The sequence below is a fragment of the Hippopotamus amphibius genome, chromosome 2 (genome assembly GCF_030028045.1).
Source record: "Hippopotamus amphibius kiboko isolate mHipAmp2 chromosome 2, mHipAmp2.hap2, whole genome shotgun sequence".
Lineage (NCBI taxonomy): Eukaryota > Metazoa > Chordata > Mammalia > Artiodactyla > Hippopotamidae > Hippopotamus > Hippopotamus amphibius.
The window spans coordinates 221,527,323-221,547,259 of NC_080187.1; the positions used below are offsets into that span (position 1 = coordinate 221,527,323).

Genomic DNA, 19,937 nt, shown 5'->3' on the forward strand with positions numbered 1-19,937 from the left:
CCATTCCAGCAAGGGACCTGCCCTTCAGCTCTCACAAGAGCCAAGAGCATCTAGCTGCCAAGTCCCTGATGAAGGGTCCTTGTTGCCTCTCACCACCTCCAGGCCTGGCCCCACATCCTCCCAACCAACACTTCTTGGAAGTCACTCAAGCACACCCCACAACTGACCATAAGCTCAGTCCATCCTCGTGCTCTGCCTCAACATGCACAGAGATCTGCGTGGTTGCTCCCCAGGGCAACACGTCATGAAATGGTGCCTCCATGGTCAGTCTTACTACACTTCAGGTCAATCGAGTTGAATTTCAAGGCCCGCATTCCGATCTGGTGGATGGGGAGCCATGTCAAGCATTCCTCCTTGGGGACCACAGAGATTCCCAAACAGGGCCAATTTCTTCTGTGGCAGCATTCCCTACTGTGGCCCGTGCAAGGCCACCAAACAACAGCCATGCAGCTACGCCCCCCTCAGCCCACCTCCCGGGACCACCCCTCCCATTCAGGTCAACAGGGCCTCACGATGGACATGATAACGGGATGCCCAAGGGCTCTGCAAAGCCTTCATGGGGGAATGGACACCCAGAAGCCTTTTCTCCTCTGGAGGGGGCTCTCTGACAAACCAGTGGCTTCGGGAGAGGACGACCAACCCAGGAGAAGCTATGGTCCTGTGTATGCATGCAGACCCCATCAGAGGCCCCATTCGGATCAAGTGGCTCCAACAAAGCACCATGATCCCTCACAGAGTCCTGGCACAACCCCATTGAAGACCACGGCATGGCTTCCAGCCCTTGAAATAACCAGCAGCATCCTGCCTCCAAGCACCTGAGGATGGGCTCCTGCCTGCCTCTCACCATCTCTAGGCAGGGGGCATGAGCCTTCCCTACTGACAGGTTTTGGGAAGCCATAAAGCACACACCACAAGGGACCATTCCCTCAGTGGGTGATCATACTCTGGCGCTAGGTGCACAGAGGTCTCTAGAGATGTTCCGCCTGGGGCCAAGGAAGAAAACACTGCCTCGATGTGCTCTCTGACTAGAATACAGCTCTAATGAAGGCATGTGAGTGCACCAGATGTGAGCCCATAAATTTGGGGCAGCAGCAGACATTCCTCCTTGGTAGGCAGGAGGTTGCCAAAAGACTACCCTGTACTGCCTGCTGTGAGGGCGGCCAGCCCATAGTTCAAAATTCTCTGGGGCCTATCAGTAGCAACCAAAAGAGCCACTCACTGCGGAACATTCTGGCTGTGGTGAGTCCATTCCAAGGCTTGGCCTGAAACACAAAATTCAAAGCAGAAAGGCTTAAGGAAAGACTCCACCCATGGCTTCAGAACATGTGGGCCCTGGCACTATGGAGCAGGATAGAAAACCAAAGGTGGCAACACATCTTGGATATGTGGAAGCCATCTACACTGGGAGGAGTCTCAAGGGATTTCCTCGAGCGAGAGGCTGCTCCAACACCCACACCCAAACCCACAACCACACCCACACCCAGGGCTCTGCAATGGACCAACAATGCAGGCCATCCTGCCCCTGGATCCCTCTGTTAGGCCTCAGCGTAATCCTATTGAGCATGATTTTTTGGTCATCAGCTCTCTTCAGGACCATATGAGTTCTCATCATCGACCCAACTGAGGCCCTCCTCACTCACCTGCGCCCTGCCACATGTGAAGGCTTACCTCAGATGCTTCCTGGAAAGAAGGATGCCTGAAGGGATGTGCCATTCTGTCGAATCCACGTGCTGGGCCAAGGCTCATGGTGATTGCCCTAGGGAACATAGGCCAAACACAGATCTTCATTTCTCTGGGGACGATGGCTGCCAAGAGGTGAGAAGGACAGCTGTGAGAACTCCAACTCCATGCTAGATGCATTGGGGCACGTGTGTGCCACACGCTCATGCATCGAATGATGCTACAAGAAATACCTGCAGCAATACATCCAGGAACATAGGGCCCAAATGTACCTCCACGCAGAGACAGGAACACATAGCTGAAACGCATACAAACAGCTCCCTACATAGCTTCCTTCCTGCCTCCCTTCCTCCAGAATGCTCTAGCTCCCTCCCCTTTGACCCTCGTCCTTGGCTCACTCCCTCCATCCATCCATACTTACAAAGATGAAGGCATGAGTGGACAGGTGGATCAATGCCATCTTATGTACCTTAATACTGTGTCAGGGGCAGATGAAATAACCAGTACGTATATGTCTCCCCAGGGAAGGACTAGCCTCATGGATCCTCCAGGCAGCACAAGGCCTGGCACCAGGTCTGCTTGGTGGGGAAAACACTGGGGGTGTTTCTGGGGGGAATGGAGACATTCCTCTGGGCCCGACCCTGGTGTGGGCAAGCGTGTGCTGGCCGATGTCACACTCGGCTTGTCCATGTGCACAACACCCAGACAATGAGGCCTTTATGTCCCACACAGTGGACATTCACAGGAGCTGGAGGGAGCTCTCTTGGTAGGCAGTGGCTCCCGTAGAGGAAGGCCAGCCCAAGAGATGCCACAGGCCTGTATCTGTATGCAGAACCCATGAAAGGGCCTGTCTGAGTAAACTGGCCTATCTGAGGGCCCATGATCCCTCACAGAGACCTGGGAAACCCCATTCCAGCAAGGGACCTGCCCTTCAGCTCTCACAAGAGCCAAGAGCATCTAGCTGCCAAGTCCCTGATGAAGGGTCCTTGTTGCCTCTCACCACCTCCAGGCCTGGCCCCACATCCTCCCAACCAACACTTCTTGGAAGTCACTCAAGCACACCCCACAACTGACCATAAGCTCAGTCCATCCTCGTGCTCTGCCTCGACATGCACAGAGATCTGCGTGGTTGCTCCCCAGGGCAACACGTCATGAAATGGTGCCTCCATGGTCAGTCTTACTACACTTCAGGTCAATCGAGTTGAATTTCAAGGCCCGCATTCCGATCTGGTGGATGGGGAGCCATGTCAAGCATTCCTCCTTGGGGACCACAGAGATTCCCAAACAGGGCCAATTTCTTCTGTGGCAGCATTCCCTACTGTGGCCCGTGCAAGGCCACCAAACAACAGCCATGCAGCTACGCCCTCCTCAGCCCACATCCCGGGACCACCCCTCCCATTCAGGTCAACAGGGCCTCACGATGGACATGATAACGGGATGCCCAAGGGCTCTGCAAAGCCTTCATGGGGGAATGGACACCCAGAAGCCTTTTCTCCTCTGGAGGGGGCTCTCTGACAAACCAGTGGCTTCCGGAGAGGACGACCAACCCAGGAGAAGCTATGGTCCTGTGTATGCATGCAGACCCCATCAGAGGCCCCATTCGGATCAAGTGGCTCCAACAAAGCACCATGATCCCTCACAGAGTCCTGGCACAACCCCATTGAAGACCACGGCATGGCTTCCAGCCCTTGAAATAACCAGCAGCATCCTGCCTCCAAGCACCTGAGGATGGGCTCCTGCCTGCCTCTCACCATCTCTAGGCAGGGGGCATGAGCCTTCCCTACTGACAGGTTTTGGGAAGCCATAAAGCACACACCACAAGGGACCATTCCCTCAGTTGGTGATCATACTCTGGCGCTAGGTGCACAGAGGTCTCTAGAGATGTTCCGCCTGGGGCCAAGGAAGAAAACACTGCCTCGATGTGCTCTCTGACTAGAATACAGCTCTAATGAAGGCATGTGAGTGCACCAGATGTGAGCCCATAAATTTGGGGCAGCAGCAGACATTCCTCCTTGGTAGGCAGGAGGTTGCCAAAAGACTACCCTGTACTGCCTGCTGTGAGGGCGGCCAGCCCATAGTTCAAAATTCTCTGGGGCCTATCAGTAGCAACCAAAAGAGCCACTCACTGCGGAACATTCTGGCTGTGGTGAGTCCATTCCAAGGCTTGGCCTGAAACACAAAATTCAAAGCAGAAAGGCTTAAGGAAAGACTCCACCCATGGCTTCAGAACATGTGGGCCCTGGCACTATGGAGCAGGATAGAAAACCAAAGGTGGCAACACATCTTGGATATGTGGAAGCCATCTACACTGGGAGGAGTCTCAAGGGATTTCCTCGAGCGAGAGGCTGCTCCAACACCCACACCCAAACCCACAACCACACCCACACCCAGGGCTCTGCAATGGACCAACAATGCAGGCCATCCTGCCCCTGGATCCCTCTGTTAGGCCTCAGCGTAATCCTATTGAGCATGATTTTTTGGTCATCAGCTCTCTTCAGGACCATATGAGTTCTCATCATCGACCCAACTGAGGCCCTCCTCACTCACCTGCGCCCTGCCACATGTGAAGGCTTACCTCAGATGCTTCCTGGAAAGAAGGATGCCTGAAGGGATGTGCCATTCTGTCGAATCCACGTGCTGGGCCAAGGCTCATGGTGATTGCCCTAGGGAACATAGGCCAAACACAGATCTTCATTTCTCTGGGGACGATGGCTGCCAAGAGGTGAGAAGGACAGCTGTGAGAACTCCAACTCCATGCTAGATGCATTGGGGCACGTGTGTGCCACACGCTCATGCATCGAATGATGCTACAAGAAATACCTGCAGCAATACATCCAGGAACATAGGGCCCAAATGTACCTCCACGCAGAGACAGGAACACATAGCTGAAACGCATACAAACAGCTCCCTACATAGCTTCCTTCCTGCCTCCCTTCCTCCAGAATGCTCTAGCTCCCTCCCCTTTGACCCTCGTCCTTGGCTCACTCCCTCCATCCATCCATACTTACAAAGATGAAGGCATGAGTGGACAGGTGGATCAATGCCATCTTATGTACCTTAATACTGTGTCAGGGGCAGATGAAATAACCAGTACGTATATGTCTCCCCAGGGAAGGACTAGCCTCATGGATCCTCCAGGCAGCACAAGGCCTGGCACCAGGTCTGCTTGGTGGGGAAAACACTGGGGGTGTTTCTGGGGGGAATGGAGACATTCCTCTGGGCCCGACCCTGGTGTGGGCAAGCGTGTGCTGGCCGATGTCACACTCGGCTTGTCCATGTGCACAACACCCAGACAATGAGGCCTTTATGTCCCACACAGTGGACATTCACAGGAGCTGGAGGGAGCTCTCTTGGTAGGCAGTGGCTCCCGTAGAGGAAGGCCAGCCCAAGAGATGCCACAGGCCTGTATCTGTATGCAGAACCCATGAAAGGGCCTGTCTGAGAAAACTGGCCTATCTGAGGGCCCATGATCCCTCACAGAGACCTGGGAAACCCCATTCCAGCAAGGGACCAGCCCTTCAGCTCTCACAAGAGCCAAGAGCATCTAGCTGCCAAGTCCCTGATGAAGGGTCCTTGTTGCCTCTCACCACCTCCAGGCCTGGCCCCACATCCTCCCAACCAACACTTCTTGGAAGTCACTCAAGCACACCCCACAACTGACCATAAGCTCAGTCCATCCTCGTGCTCTGCCTCGACATGCACAGAGATCTGCGTGGTTGCTCCCCAGGGCAACACGTCATGAAATGGTGCCTCCATGGTCAGTCTTACTACACTTCAGGTCAATCGAGTTGAATTTCAAGGCCCGCATTCCGATCTGGTGGATGGGGAGCCATGTCAAGCATTCCTCCTTGGGGACCACAGAGATTCCCAAACAGGGCCAATTTCTTCTGTGGCAGCATTCCCTACTGTGGCCCGTGCAAGGCCACCAAACAACAGCCATGCAGCTACGCCCTCCTCAGCCCACATCCCGGGACCACCCCTCCCCTTCAGGTCAACAGGGCCTCACGATGGACATGATAACGGGATGCCCAAGGGCTCTGCAAAGCCTTCATGGGGGAATGGACACCCAGAAGCCTTTTCTCCTCTGGAGGGGGCTCTCTGACAAACCAGTGGCTTCGGGAGAGGACGACCAACCCAGGAGAAGCTATGGTCCTGTGTATGCATGCAGACCCCATCAGAGGCCCCATTCGGATCAAGTGGCTCCAACAAAGCACCATGATCCCTCACAGAGTCCTGGCACAACCCCATTGAAGACCACGGCATGGCTTCCAGCCCTTGAAATAACCAGCAGCATCCTGCCTCCAAGCACCTGAGGATGGGCTCCTGCCTGCCTCTCACCATCTCTAGGCAGGGGGCATGAGCCTTCCCTACTGACAGGTTTTGGGAAGCCATAAAGCACACACCACAAGGGACCATTCCCTCAGTTGGTGATCATACTCTGGCGCTAGGTGCACAGAGGTCTCTAGAGATGTTCCGCCTGGGGCCAAGGAAGAAAACACTGCCTCGATGTGCTCTCTGACTAGAATACAGCTCTAATGAAGGCATGTGAGTGCACCAGATGTGAGCCCATAAATTTGGGGCAGCAGCAGACATTCCTCCTTGGTAGGCAGGAGGTTGCCAAAAGACTACCCTGTACTGCCTGCTGTGAGGGCGGCCAGCCCATAGTTCAAAATTCTCTGGGGCCTATCAGTAGCAACCAAAAGAGCCACTCACTGCGGAACATTCTGGCTGTGGTGAGTCCATTCCAAGGCTTGGCCTGAAACACAAAATTCAAAGCAGAAAGGCTTAAGGAAAGACTCCACCCATGGCTTCAGAACATGTGGGCCCTGGCACTATGGAGCAGGATAGAAAACCAAAGGTGGCAACACATCTTGGATATGTGGAAGCCATCTACACTGGGAGGAGTCTCAAGGGATTTCCTCGAGCGAGAGGCTGCTCCAACACCCACACCCAAACCCACAACCACACCCACACCCAGGGCTCTGCAATGGACCAACAATGCAGGCCATCCTGCCCCTGGATCCCTCTGTTAGGCCTCAGCGTAATCCTATTGAGCATGATTTTTTGGTCATCAGCTCTCTTCAGGACCATATGAGTTCTCATCATCGACCCAACTGAGGCCCTCCTCACTCACCTGCGCCCTGCCACATGTGAAGGCTTACCTCAGATGCTTCCTGGAAAGAAGGATGCCTGAAGGGATGTGCCATTCTGTCGAATCCACGTGCTGGGCCAAGGCTCATGGTGATTGCCCTAGGGAACATAGGCCAAACACAGATCTTCATTTCTCTGGGGACGATGGCTGCCAAGAGGTGAGAAGGACAGCTGTGAGAACTCCAACTCCATGCTAGATGCATTGGGGCACGTGTGTGCCACACGCTCATGCATCAAATGATGCTACAAGAAATACCTGCAGCAATACATCCAGGAACATAGGGCCCAAATGTACCTCCACGCAGAGACAGGAACACATAGCTGAAACGCATACAAACAGCTCCCTACATAGCTTCCTTCCTGCCTCCCTTCCTCCAGAATGCTCTAGCTCCCTCCCCTTTGACCCTCGTCCTTGGCTCACTCCCTCCATCCATCCATACTTACAAAGATGAAGGCATGAGTGGACAGGTGGATCAATGCCATCTTATGTACCTTAATACTGTGTCAGGGGCAGATGAAATAACCAGTACGTATATGTCTCCCCAGGGAAGGACTAGCCTCATGGATCCTCCAGGCAGCACAAGGCCTGGCACCAGGTCTGCTTGGTGGGGAAAACACTGGGGGTGTTTCTGGGGGGAATGGAGACATTCCTCTGGGCCCGACCCTGGTGTGGGCAAGCGTGTGCTGGCCGATGTCACACTCGGCTTGTCCATGTGCACAACACCCAGACAATGAGGCCTTTATGTCCCACACAGTGGACATTCACAGGAGCTGGAGGGAGCTCTCTTGGTAGGCAGTGGCTCCCGTAGAGGAAGGCCAGCCCAAGAGATGCCACAGGCCTGTATCTGTATGCAGAACCCATGAAAGGGCCTGTCTGAGAAAACTGGCCTATCTGAGGGCCCATGATCCCTCACAGAGACCTGGGAAACCCCATTCCAGCAAGGGACCAGCCCTTCAGCTCTCACAAGAGCCAAGAGCATCTAGCTGCCAAGTCCCTGATGAAGGGTCCTTGTTGCCTCTCACCACCTCCAGGCCTGGCCCCACATCCTCCCAACCAACACTTCTTGGAAGTCACTCAAGCACACCCCACAACTGACCATAAGCTCAGTCCATCCTCGTGCTCTGCCTCGACATGCACAGAGATCTGCGTGGTTGCTCCCCAGGGCAACACGTCATGAAATGGTGCCTCCATGGTCAGTCTTACTACACTTCAGGTCAATCGAGTTGAATTTCAAGGCCCGCATTCCGATCTGGTGGATGGGGAGCCATGTCAAGCATTCCTCCTTGGGGACCACAGAGATTCCCAAACAGGGCCAATTTCTTCTGTGGCAGCATTCCCTACTGTGGCCCGTGCAAGGCCACCAAACAACAGCCATGCAGCTACGCCCTCCTCAGCCCACATCCCGGGACCACCCCTCCCCTTCAGGTCAACAGGGCCTCACGATGGACATGATAACGGGATGCCCAAGGGCTCTGCAAAGCCTTCATGGGGGAATGGACACCCAGAAGCCTTTTCTCCTCTGGAGGGGGCTCTCTGACAAACCAGTGGCTTCCAGAGAGGACGACCAACCCAGGAGAAGCTATGGTCCTGTGTATGCATGCAGACCCCATCAGAGGCCCCATTCGGATCAAGTGGCTCCAACAAAGCACCATGATCCCTCACAGAGTCCTGACACAACCCCATTGAAGACCACGGCATGGCTTCCAGCCCTTGAAATAACCAGCAGCATCCTGCCTCCAAGCACCTGAGGATGGGCTCCTGCCTGCCTCTCACCATCTCTAGGCAGGGGGCATGAGCCTTCCCTACTGACAGGTTTTGGGAAGCCATAAAGCACACACCACAAGGGACCATTCCCTCAGTTGGTGATCATACTCTGGCGCTAGGTGCACAGAGGTCTCTAGAGATGTTCCCCCTGGGGCCAAGGAAGAAAACACTGCCTCGATGTGCTCTCTGACTAGAATACAGCTCTAATGAAGGCATGTGAGTGCACCAGATGTGAGCCCATAAATTTGGGGCAGCAGCAGACATTCCTCCTTGGTAGGCAGGAGGTTGCCAAAAGACTACCCTGTACTGCCTGCTGTGAGGGCAGCCAGCCCATAGTTCAAAATTCTCTGGGGCCTATCAGTAGCAACCAAAAGAGCCACTCACTGCGGAACATTCTGGCTGTGGTGAGTCCATTCCAAGGCTTGGCCTGAAACACAAAATTCAAAGCAGAAAGGCTTAAGGAAAGACTCCACCCATGGCTTCAGAACATGTGGGCCCTGGCACTATGGAGCAGGATAGAAAACCAAAGGTGGCAACACATCTTGGATATGTGGAAGCCATCTACACTGGGAGGAGTCTCAAGGGATTTCCTCGAGCGAGAGGCTGCTCCAACACCCACACCCAAACCCACAACCACACCCACACACAGGGCTCTGCAATGGACCAAAAATGCAGGCCATCCTGCCCCTGGATCCCTCTGTTAGGCCTCAGCGTAATCCTATTGAGCATGATTTTTTGGTCATCAGCTCTCTTCAGGACCATATGAGTTCTCATCATCGACCCAACTGAGGCCCTCCTCACTCACCTGCGCCCTGCCACATGTGAAGGCTTACCTCAGATGCTTCCTGGAAAGAAGGATGCCTGAAGGGATGTGCCATTCTGTCGAATCCACGTGCTGGGCCAAGGCTCATGGTGATTGCCCTAGGGAACATAGGCCAAACACAGATCTTCATTTCTCTGGGGACGATGGCTGCCAAGAGGTGAGAAGGACAGCTGTGAGAACTCCAACTCCATGCTAGATGCATTGGGGGACGTGTGTGCCACACGCTCATGCATCGAATGATGCTACAAGAAATACCTGCAGCAATACATCCAGGAACATAGGGCCCAAATGTACCTCCACGCAGAGGCAGGAACACATAGCTGAAACGCATACAAACAGCTCCCTACATAGCTTCCTTCCTGCCTCCCTTCCTCCAGAATGCTCTAGCTCCCTCCCCTTTGACCCTCGTCCTTGGCTCACTCCCTCCATCCATCCATACTTACAAAGATGAAGGCATGAGTGGACAGGTGGATCAATGCCATCTTATGTACCTTAATACTGTGTCAGGGGCAGATGAAATAACCAGTACGTATATGTCTCCCCAGGGAAGGACTAGCCTCATGGATCCTCCAGGCAGCACAAGGCCTGGCACCAGGTCTGCTTGGTGGGGAAAACACTGGGGGTGTTTCTGGGGGGAATGGAGACATTCCTCTGGGCCCGACCCTGGTGTGGGCAAGCGTGTGCTGGCCGATGTCACACTCGGCTTGTCCATGTGCACAGCACCCAGACAATGAGGCCTTTATGTCCCACACAGTGGACATTCACAGGAGCTGGAGGGAGCTCTCTTGGTAGGCAGTGGCTCCCGTAGAGGAAGGCCAGCCCAAGAGATGCCACAGGCCTGTATCTGTATGCAGAACCCATGAAAGGGCCTGTCTGAGAAAACTGGCCTATCTGAGGGCCCATGATCCCTCACAGAGACCTGGGAAACCCCATTCCAGCACGGGACCTGCCCTTCAGCTCTCACAAGAGCCAAGAGCATCTAGCTGCCAAGTCCCTGATGAAGGGTCCTTGTTGCCTCTCACCACCTCCAGGCCTGGCCCCACATCCTCCCAACCAACACTTCTTGGAAGTCACTCAAGCACACCCCACAACTGACCATAAGCTCAGTCCATCCTCGTGCTCTGCCTCAACATGCACAGAGATCTGCGTGGTTGCTCCCCAGGGCAACACGTCATGAAATGGTGCCTCCATGGTCAGTCTTACTACACTTCAGGTCAATCGAGTTGAATTTCAAGGCCCGCATTCCGATCTGGTGGATGGGGAGCCATGTCAAGCATTCCTCCTTGGGGACCACAGAGATTCCCAAACAGGGCCAATTTCTTCTGTGGCAGCATTCCCTACTGTGGCCCGTGCAAGGCCACCAAACAACAGCCATGCAGCTACGCCCTCCTCAGCCCACATCCCGGGACCACCCCTCCCATTCAGGTCAACAGGGCCTCACGATGGACATGATAACGGGATGCCCAAGGGCTCTGCAAAGCCTTCATGGGGGAATGGACACCCAGAAGCCTTTTCTCCTCTGGAGGGGGCTCTCTGACAAACCAGTGGCTTCCAGAGAGGACGACCAACCCAGGAGAAGCTATGGTCCTGTGTATGCATGCAGACCCCATCAGAGGCCCCATTCGGATCAAGTGGCTCCAACAAAGCACCATGATCCCTCACAGAGTCCTGGCACAACCCCATTGAAGACCACGGCATGGCTTCCAGCCCTTGAAATAACCAGCAGCATCCTGCCTCCAAGCACCTGAGGATGGGCTCCTGCCTGCCTCTCACCATCTCTAGGCAGGGGGCATGAGCCTTCCCTACTGACAGGTTTTGGGAAGCCATAAAGCACACACCACAAGGGACCATTCCCTCAGTTGGTGATCATACTCTGGCGCTAGGTGCACAGAGGTCTCTAGAGATGTTCCCCCTGGGGCCAAGGAAGAAAACACTGCCTCGATGTGCTCTCTGACTAGAATACAGCTCTAATGAAGGCATGTGAGTGCACCAGATGTGAGCCCATAAATTTGGGGCAGCAGCAGACATTCCTCCTTGGTAGGCAGGAGGTTGCCAAAAGACTACCCTGTACTGCCTGCTGTGAGGGCGGCCAGCCCATAGTTCAAAATTCTCTGGGGCCTATCAGTAGCAACCAAAAGAGCCACTCACTGCGGAACATTCTGGCTGTGGTGAGTCCATTCCAAGGCTTGGCCTGAAACACAAAATTCAAAGCAGAAAGGCTTAAGGAAAGACTCCACCCATGGCTTCAGAACATGTGGGCCCTGGCACTATGGAGCAGGATAGAAAACCAAAGGTGGCAACACATCTTGGATATGTGGAAGCCATCTACACTGGGAGGAGTCTCAAGGGATTTCCTCGAGCGAGAGGCTGCTCCAACACCCACACCCAAACCCACAACCACACCCACACCCAGGGCTCTGCAATGGACCAACAATGCAGGCCATCCTGCCCCTGGATCCCTCTGTTAGGCCTCAGCGTAATCCTATTGAGCATGATTTTTTGGTCATCAGCTCTCTTCAGGACCATATGAGTTCTCATCATCGACCCAACTGAGGCCCTCCTCACTCACCTGCGCCCTGCCACATGTGAAGGCTTACCTCAGATGCTTCCTGGAAAGAAGGATGCCTGAAGGGATGTGCCATTCTGTCGAATCCACGTGCTGGGCCAAGGCTCATGGTGATTGCCCTAGGGAACATAGGCCAAACACAGATCTTCATTTCTCTGGGGACGATGGCTGCCAAGAGGTGAGAAGGACAGCTGTGAGAACTCCAACTCCATGCTAGATGCATTGGGGCACGTGTGTGCCACACGCTCATGCATCGAATGATGCTACAAGAAATACCTGCAGCAATACATCCAGGAACATAGGGCCCAAATGTACCTCCACGCAGAGACAGGAACACATAGCTGAAACGCATACAAACAGCTCCCTACATAGCTTCCTTCCTGCCTCCCTTCCTCCAGAATGCTCTAGCTCCCTCCCCTTTGACCCTCGTCCTTGGCTCACTCCCTCCATCCATCCATACTTACAAAGATGAAGGCATGAGTGGACAGGTGGATCAATGCCATCTTATGTACCTTAATACTGTGTCAGGGGCAGATGAAATAACCAGTACGTATATGTCTCCCCAGGGAAGGACTAGCCTCATGGATCCTCCAGGCAGCACAAGGCCTGGCACCAGGTCTGCTTGGTGGGGAAAACACTGGGGGTGTTTCTGGGGGGAATGGAGACATTCCTCTGGGCCCGACCCTGGTGTGGGCAAGCGTGTGCTGGCCGATGTCACACTCGGCTTGGCCATGTGCACAACACCCAGACAATGAGGACTTTATGTCCCACACAGTGGACATTCACAGGAGCTGGAGGGAGCTCTCTTGGTAGGCAGTGGCTCCCGTAGAGGAAGGCCAGCCCAAGAGATGCCACAGGCCTGTATCTGTATGCAGAACCCATGAAAGGGCCTGTCTGAGTAAACTGGCCTATCTGAGGGCCCATGATCCCTCACAGAGACCTGGGAAACCCCATTCCAGCAAGGGACCTGCCCTTCAGCTCTCACAAGAGCCAAGAGCATCTAGCTGCCAAGTCCCTGATGAAGGGTCCTTGTTGCCTCTCACCACCTCCAGGCCTGGCCCCACATCCTCCCAACCAACACTTCTTGGAAGTCACTCAAGCACACCCCACAACTGACCATAAGCTCAGTCCATCCTCGTGCTCTGCCTCGACATGCACAGAGATCTGCGTGGTTGCTCCCCAGGGCAACACGTCATGAAATGGTGCCTCCATGGTCAGTCTTACTACACTTCAGGTCAATCGAGTTGAATTTCAAGGCCCGCATTCCGATCTGGTGGATGGGGAGCCATGTCAAGCATTCCTCCTTGGGGACCACAGAGATTCCCAAACAGGGCCAATTTCTTCTGTGGCAGCATTCCCTACTGTGGCCCGTGCAAGGCCACCAAACAACAGCCATGCAGCTACGCCCTCCTCAGCCCACATCCCGGGACCACCCCTCCCATTCAGGTCAACAGGGCCTCACGATGGACATGATAACGGGATGCCCAAGGGCTCTGCAAAGCCTTCATGGGGGAATGGACACCCAGAAGCCTTTTCTCCTCTGGAGGGGGCTCTCTGACAAACCAGTGGCTTCCGGAGAGGACGAGCAACCCAGGAGAAGCTATGGTCCTGTGTATGCATGCAGACCCCATCAGAGGCCCCATTCGGATCAAGTGGCTCCAACAAAGCACCATGATCCCTCACAGAGTCCTGGCACAACCCCATTGAAGACCACGGCATGGCTTCCAGCCCTTGAAATAACCAGCAGCATCCTGCCTCCAAGCACCTGAGGATGGGCTCCTGCCTGCCTCTCACCATCTCTAGGCAGGGGGCATGAGCCTTCCCTACTGACAGGTTTTGGGAAGCCATAAAGCACACACCACAAGGGACCATTCCCTCAGTTGGTGATCATACTCTGGCGCTAGGTGCACAGAGGTCTCTAGAGATGTTCCGCCTGGGGCCAAGGAAGAAAACACTGCCTCGATGTGCTCTCTGACTAGAATACAGCTCTAATGAAGGCATGTGAGTGCACCAGATGTGAGCCCATAAATTTGGGGCAGCAGCAGACATTCCTCCTTGGTAGGCAGGAGGTTGCCAAAAGACTACCCTGTACTGCCTGCTGTGAGGGCGGCCAGCCCATAGTTCAAAATTCTCTGGGGCCTATCAGTAGCAACCAAAAGAGCCACTCACTGCGGAACATTCTGGCTGTGGTGAGTCCATTCCAAGGCTTGGCCTGAAACACAAAATTCAAAGCAGAAAGGCTTAAGGAAAGACTCCACCCATGGCTTCAGAACATGTGGGCCCTGGCACTATGGAGCAGGATAGAAAACCAAAGGTGGCAACACATCTTGGATATGTGGAAGCCATCTACACTGGGAGGAGTCTCAAGGGATTTCCTCGAGCGAGAGGCTGCTCCAACACCCACACCCAAACCCACAACCACACCCACACCCAGGGCTCTGCAATGGACCAACAATGCAGGCCATCCTGCCCCTGGATCCCTCTGTTAGGCCTCAGCGTAATCCTATTGAGCATGATTTTTTGGTCATCAGCTCTCTTCAGGACCATATGAGTTCTCATCATCGACCCAACTGAGGCCCTCCTCACTCACCTGCGCCCTGCCACATGTGAAGGCTTACCTCAGATGCTTCCTGGAAAGAAGGATGCCTGAAGGGATGTGCCATTCTGTCGAATCCACGTGCTGGGCCAAGGCTCATGGTGATTGCCCTAGGGAACATAGGCCAAACACAGATCTTCATTTCTCTGGGGACGATGGCTGCCAAGAGGTGAGAAGGACAGCTGTGAGAACTCCAACTCCATGCTAGATGCATTGGGGGACGTGTGTGCCACACGCTCATGCATCGAATGATGCTACAAGAAATACCTGCAGCAATACATCCAGGAACATAGGGCCCAAATGTACCTCCACGCAGAGACAGGAACACATAGCTGAAACGCATACAAACAGCTCCCTACATAGCTTCCTTCCTGCCTCCCTTCCTCCAGAATGCTCTAGCTCCCTCCCCTTTGACCCTCGTCCTTGGCTCACTCCCTCCATCCATCCATACTTACAAAGATGAAGGCATGAGTGGACAGGTGGATCAATGCCATCTTATGTACCTTAATACTGTGTCAGGGGCAGATGAAATAACCAGTACGTATATGTCTCCCCAGGGAAGGACTAGCCTCATGGATCCTCCAGGCAGCACAAGGCCTGGCACCAGGTCTGCTTGGTGGGGAAAACACTGGGGGTGTTTCTGGGGGGAATGGAGACATTCCTCTGGGCCCGACCCTGGTGTGGGCAAGCGTGTGCTGGCCGATGTCACACTCGGCTTGTCCATGTGCACAACACCCAGACAATGAGGCCTTTATGTCCCACACAGTGGACATTCACAGGAGCTGGAGGGAGCTCTCTTGGTAGGCAGTGGCTCCCGTAGAGGAAGGCCAGCCCAAGAGATGCCACAGGCCTGTATCTGTATGCAGAACCCATGAAAGGGCCTGTCTGAGAAAACTGGCCTATCTGAGGGCCCATGATCCCTCACAGAGACCTGGGAAACCCCATTCCAGCAAGGGACCAGCCCTTCAGCTCTCACAAGAGCCAAGAGCATCTAGCTGCCAAGTCCCTGATGAAGGGTCCTTGTTGCCTCTCACCACCTCCAGGCCTGGCCCCACATCCTCCCAACCAACACTTCTTGGAAGTCACTCAAGCACACCCCACAACTGACCATAAGCTCAGTCCATCCTCGTGCTCTGCCTCGACATGCACAGAGATCTGCGTGGTTGCTCCCCAGGGCAACACGTCATGAAATGGTGCCTCCATGGTCAGTCTTACTACACTTCAGGTCAATCGAGTTGAATTTCAAGGCCCGCATTCCGATCTGGTGGATGGGGAGCCATGTCAAGCATTCCTCCTTGGGGACCACAGAGATTCCCAAACAGGGCCAATTTCTTCTGTGGCAGCATTCCCTACTGTGGCCCGTGCAAGGCCACCAAACAACAGCCATGCAGCTACGCCCTCCTCAGCCCACATCCCGGGACCACCCCTCCCCTTCAGGTCAACAGGGCCTCACGATGGACATGATAACGGGATGCCCAAGGGCTCTGCAAAGCCTTCATGGGGGAATGGACACCCAGAAGCCTTTTCTCCTCTGGAGGGGGCTCTCTGACAAACCAGTGGCTTCCAGAGAGGACGACCAACCCAGGAGAAGCTATGGTCCTGTGTATGCATGCAGACCCCATCAGAGGCCCCATTCGGATCAAGTGGCTCCAACAAAGCACCATGATCCCTCACAGAGTCCTGGCACAACCCCATTGAAGACCACGGCATGGCTTCCAGCCCTTGAAATAACCAGCAGCATCCTGCCTCCAAGCACCTGAGGATGGGCTCCTGCCTGCCTCTCACCATCTCTAGGCAGGGGGCATGAGCCTTCCCTACTGACAGGTTTTGGGAAGCCATAAAGCACACACCACAAGGGACCATTCCCTCAGTTGGTGATCATACTCTGGCGCTAGGTGCACAGAGGTCTCTAGAGATGTTCCGCCTGGGGCCAAGGAAGAAAACACTGCCTCGATGTGCTCTCTGACTAGAATACAGCTCTAATGAAGGCATGTGAGTGCACCAGATGTGAGCCCATAAATTTGGGGCAGCAGCAGACATTCCTCCTTGGTAGGCAGGAGGTTGCCAAAAGACTACCCTGTACTGCCTGCTGTGAGGGCGGCCAGCCCATAGTTCAAAATTCTCTGGGGCCTATCAGTAGCAACCAAAAGAGCCACTCACTGCGGAACATTCTGGCTGTGGTGAGTCCATTCCAAGGCTTGGCCTGAAACACAAAATTCAAAGCAGAAAGGCTTAAGGAAAGACTCCACCCATGGCTTCAGAACATGTGGGCCCTGGCACTATGGAGCAGGATAGAAAACCAAAGGTGGCAACACATCTTGGATATGTGGAAGCCATCTACACTGGGAGGAGTCTCAAGGGATTTCCTCGAGCGAGAGGCTGCTCCAACACCCACACCCAAACCCACACACACACCCACACCCAGGGCTCTGCAATGGACCAACAATGCAGGCCATCCTGCCCCTGGATCCCTCTGTTAGGCCTCAGCGTAATCCTATTGAGCATGATTTTTTGGTCATCAGCTCTCTTCAGGACCATATGAGTTCTCATCATCGACCCAACTGAGGCCCTCCTCACTCACCTGCGCCCTGCCACATGTGAAGGCTTACCTCAGATGCTTCCTGGAAAGAAGGATGCCTGAAGGGATGTGCCATTCTGTCGAATCCACGTGCTGGGCCAAGGCTCATGGTGATTGCCCTAGGGAACATAGGCCAAACACAGATCTTCATTTCTCTGGGGACGATGGCTGCCAAGAGGTGAGAAGGACAGCTGTGAGAACTCCAACTCCATGCTAGATGCATTGGGGCACGTGTGTGCCACACGCTCATGCATCGAATGATGCTACAAGAAATACCTGCAGCAATACATCCAGGAACATAGGGCCCAAATGTACCTCCACGCAGAGACAGGAACACATAGCTGAAACGCATACAAACAGCTCCCTACATAGCTTCCTTCCTGCCTCCCTTCCTCCAGAATGCTCTAGCTCCCTCCCCTTTGACCCTCGTCCTTGGCTCACTCCCTCCATCCATCCATACTTACAAAGATGAAGGCATGAGTGGACAGGTGGATCAATGCCATCTTATGTACCTTAATACTGTGTCAGGGGCAGATGAAATAACCAGTACGTATATGTCTCCCCAGGGAAGGACTAGCCTCATGGATCCTCCAGGCAGCACAAGGCCTGGCACCAGGTCTGCTTGGTGGGGAAAACACTGGGGGTGTTTCTGGGGGGAATGGAGACATTCCTCTGGGCCCGACCCTGGTGTGGGCAAGCGTGTGCTGGCCGATGTCACACTCGGCTTGTCCATGTGCACAACACCCAGACAATGAGGCCTTTATGTCCCACACAGTGGACATTCACAGGAGCTGGAGGGAGCTCTCTTGGTAGGCAGTGGCTCCCGTAGAGGAAGGCCAGCCCAAGAGATGCCACAGGCCTGTATCTGTATGCAAAACCCATGAAAGGGCCTGTCTGAGTAAACTGGCCTATCTGAGGGCCCATGATCCCTCACAGAGACCTGGGAAACCCCATTCCAGCAAGGGACCAGCCCTTCAGCTCTCACAAGAGCCAAGAGCATCTAGCTGCCAAGTCCCTGATGAAGGGTCCTTGTTGCCTCTCACCACCTCCAGGCCTGGCCCCACATCCTCCCAACCAACACTTCTTGGAAGTCACTCAAGCACACCCCACAACTGACCATAAGCTCAGTCCATCCTCGTGCTCTGCCTCGACATGCACAGAGATCTGCGTGGTTGCTCCCCAGGGCAACACGTCATGAAATGGTGCCTCCATGGTCAGTCTTACTACACTTCAGGTCAATCGAGTTGAATTTCAAGGCCCGCATTCCGATCTGGTGGATGGGGAGCCATGTCAAGCATTCCTCCTTGGGGACCACAGAGATTCCCAAACAGGGCCAATTTCTTCTGTGGCAGCATTCCCTACTGTGGCCCGTGCAAGGCCACCAAACAACAGCCATGCAGCTACGCCCTCCTCAGCCCACATCCCGGGACCACCCCTCCCCTTCAGGTCAACAGGGCCTCACGATGGACATGATAACGGGATGCCCAAGGGCTCTGCAAAGCCTTCATGGGGGAATGGACACCCAGAAGCCTTTTCTCCTCTGGAGGGGGCTCTCTGACAAACCAGTGGCTTCCAGAGAGGACGACCAACCCAGGAGAAGCTATGGTCCTGTGTATGCATGCAGACCCCATCAGAGGCCCCATTCGGATCAAGTGGCTCCAACAAAGCACCATGATCCCTCACAGAGTCCTGGCACAACCCCATTGAAGACCACGGCATGGCTTCCAGCCCTTGAAATAACCAGCAGCATCCTGCCTCCAAGCACCTGAGGATGGGCTCCTGCCTGCCTCTCACCATCTCTAGGCAGGGGGCATGAGCCTTCCCTACTGACAGGTTTTGGGAAGCCATAAAGCACACACCACAAGGGACCATTCCCTCAGTTGGTGATCATACTCTGGCGCTAGGTGCACAGAGGTCTCTAGAGATGTTCCGCCTGGGGCCAAGGAAGAAAACACTGCCTCGATGTGCTCTCTGACTAGAATACAGCTCTAATGAAGGCATGTGAGTGCACCAGATGTGAGCCCATAAATTTGGGGCAGCAGCAGACATTCCTCCTTGGTAGGCAGGAGGTTGCCAAAAGACTACCCTGTACTGCCTGCTGTGAGGGCGGCCAGCCCATAGTTCAAAATTCTCTGGGGCCTATCAGTAGCAACCAAAAGAGCCACTCACTGCGGAACATTCTGGCTGTGGTGAGTCCATTCCAAGGCTTGGCCTGAAACACAAAATTCAAAGCAGAAAGGCTTAAGGAAAGACTCCACCCATGGCTTCAGAACATGTGGGCCCTGGCACTATGGAGCAGGATAGAAAACCAAAGGTGGCAACACATCTTGGATATGTGGAAGCCATCTACACTGGGAGGAGTCTCAAGGGATTTCCTCGAGCGAGAGGCTGCTCCAACACCCACACCCAAACCCACACACACACCCACACCCAGGGCTCTGCAATGGACCAACAATGCAGGCCATCCTGCCCCTGGATCCCTCTGTTAGGCCTCAGCGTAATCCTATTGAGCATGATTTTTTGGTCATCAGCTCTCTTCAGGACCATATGAGTTCTCATCATCGACCCAACTGAGGCCCTCCTCACTCACCTGCGCCCTGCCACATGTGAAGGCTTACCTCAGATGCTTCCTGGAAAGAAGGATGCCTGAAGGGATGTGCCATTCTGTCGAATCCACGTGCTGGGCCAAGGCTCATGGTGATTGCCCTAGGGAACATAGGCCAAACACAGATCTTCATTTCTCTGGGGACGATGGCTGCCAAGAGGTGAGAAGGACAG

At 54.4% G+C, this 19,937-nt stretch overlaps 8 non-coding genes across 8 annotated transcripts; all 8 read right to left on the reverse strand.

Moving 5' to 3' along the window:
- Positions 1-1,537: 1,537 nt before the first annotated feature.
- LOC130847485 (small nucleolar RNA SNORD115) lies at positions 1,538-1,618 on the reverse strand. The gene has a single exon (XR_009052243.1). It is a non-coding gene; the product is annotated as a small nucleolar RNA SNORD115 (small nucleolar RNA).
- Positions 1,619-4,124: 2,506 nt separating this feature from the next.
- Positions 4,125-4,205, reverse strand: LOC130847486 (small nucleolar RNA SNORD115). Its single transcript, XR_009052244.1, has one exon. It is a non-coding gene; the product is annotated as a small nucleolar RNA SNORD115 (small nucleolar RNA).
- Positions 4,206-6,711: 2,506 nt separating this feature from the next.
- On the reverse strand, positions 6,712-6,792 carry LOC130847487 (small nucleolar RNA SNORD115). Its single transcript, XR_009052245.1, has one exon. It is a non-coding gene; the product is annotated as a small nucleolar RNA SNORD115 (small nucleolar RNA).
- A 2,506-nt stretch (positions 6,793-9,298) lies between these two features.
- On the reverse strand, positions 9,299-9,379 carry LOC130847488 (small nucleolar RNA SNORD115). Its single transcript, XR_009052246.1, has one exon. It is a non-coding gene; the product is annotated as a small nucleolar RNA SNORD115 (small nucleolar RNA).
- Positions 9,380-11,885: 2,506 nt separating this feature from the next.
- On the reverse strand, positions 11,886-11,966 carry LOC130847489 (small nucleolar RNA SNORD115). Its single transcript, XR_009052247.1, has one exon. It is a non-coding gene; the product is annotated as a small nucleolar RNA SNORD115 (small nucleolar RNA).
- Positions 11,967-14,472: 2,506 nt separating this feature from the next.
- On the reverse strand, positions 14,473-14,553 carry LOC130847490 (small nucleolar RNA SNORD115). Its single transcript, XR_009052248.1, has one exon. It is a non-coding gene; the product is annotated as a small nucleolar RNA SNORD115 (small nucleolar RNA).
- Positions 14,554-17,059: 2,506 nt separating this feature from the next.
- LOC130847491 (small nucleolar RNA SNORD115) lies at positions 17,060-17,140 on the reverse strand. The gene has a single exon (XR_009052249.1). It is a non-coding gene; the product is annotated as a small nucleolar RNA SNORD115 (small nucleolar RNA).
- Positions 17,141-19,646: 2,506 nt separating this feature from the next.
- LOC130847493 (small nucleolar RNA SNORD115) lies at positions 19,647-19,727 on the reverse strand. Its single transcript, XR_009052250.1, has one exon. It is a non-coding gene; the product is annotated as a small nucleolar RNA SNORD115 (small nucleolar RNA).
- Positions 19,728-19,937: the final 210 nt, after the last annotated feature.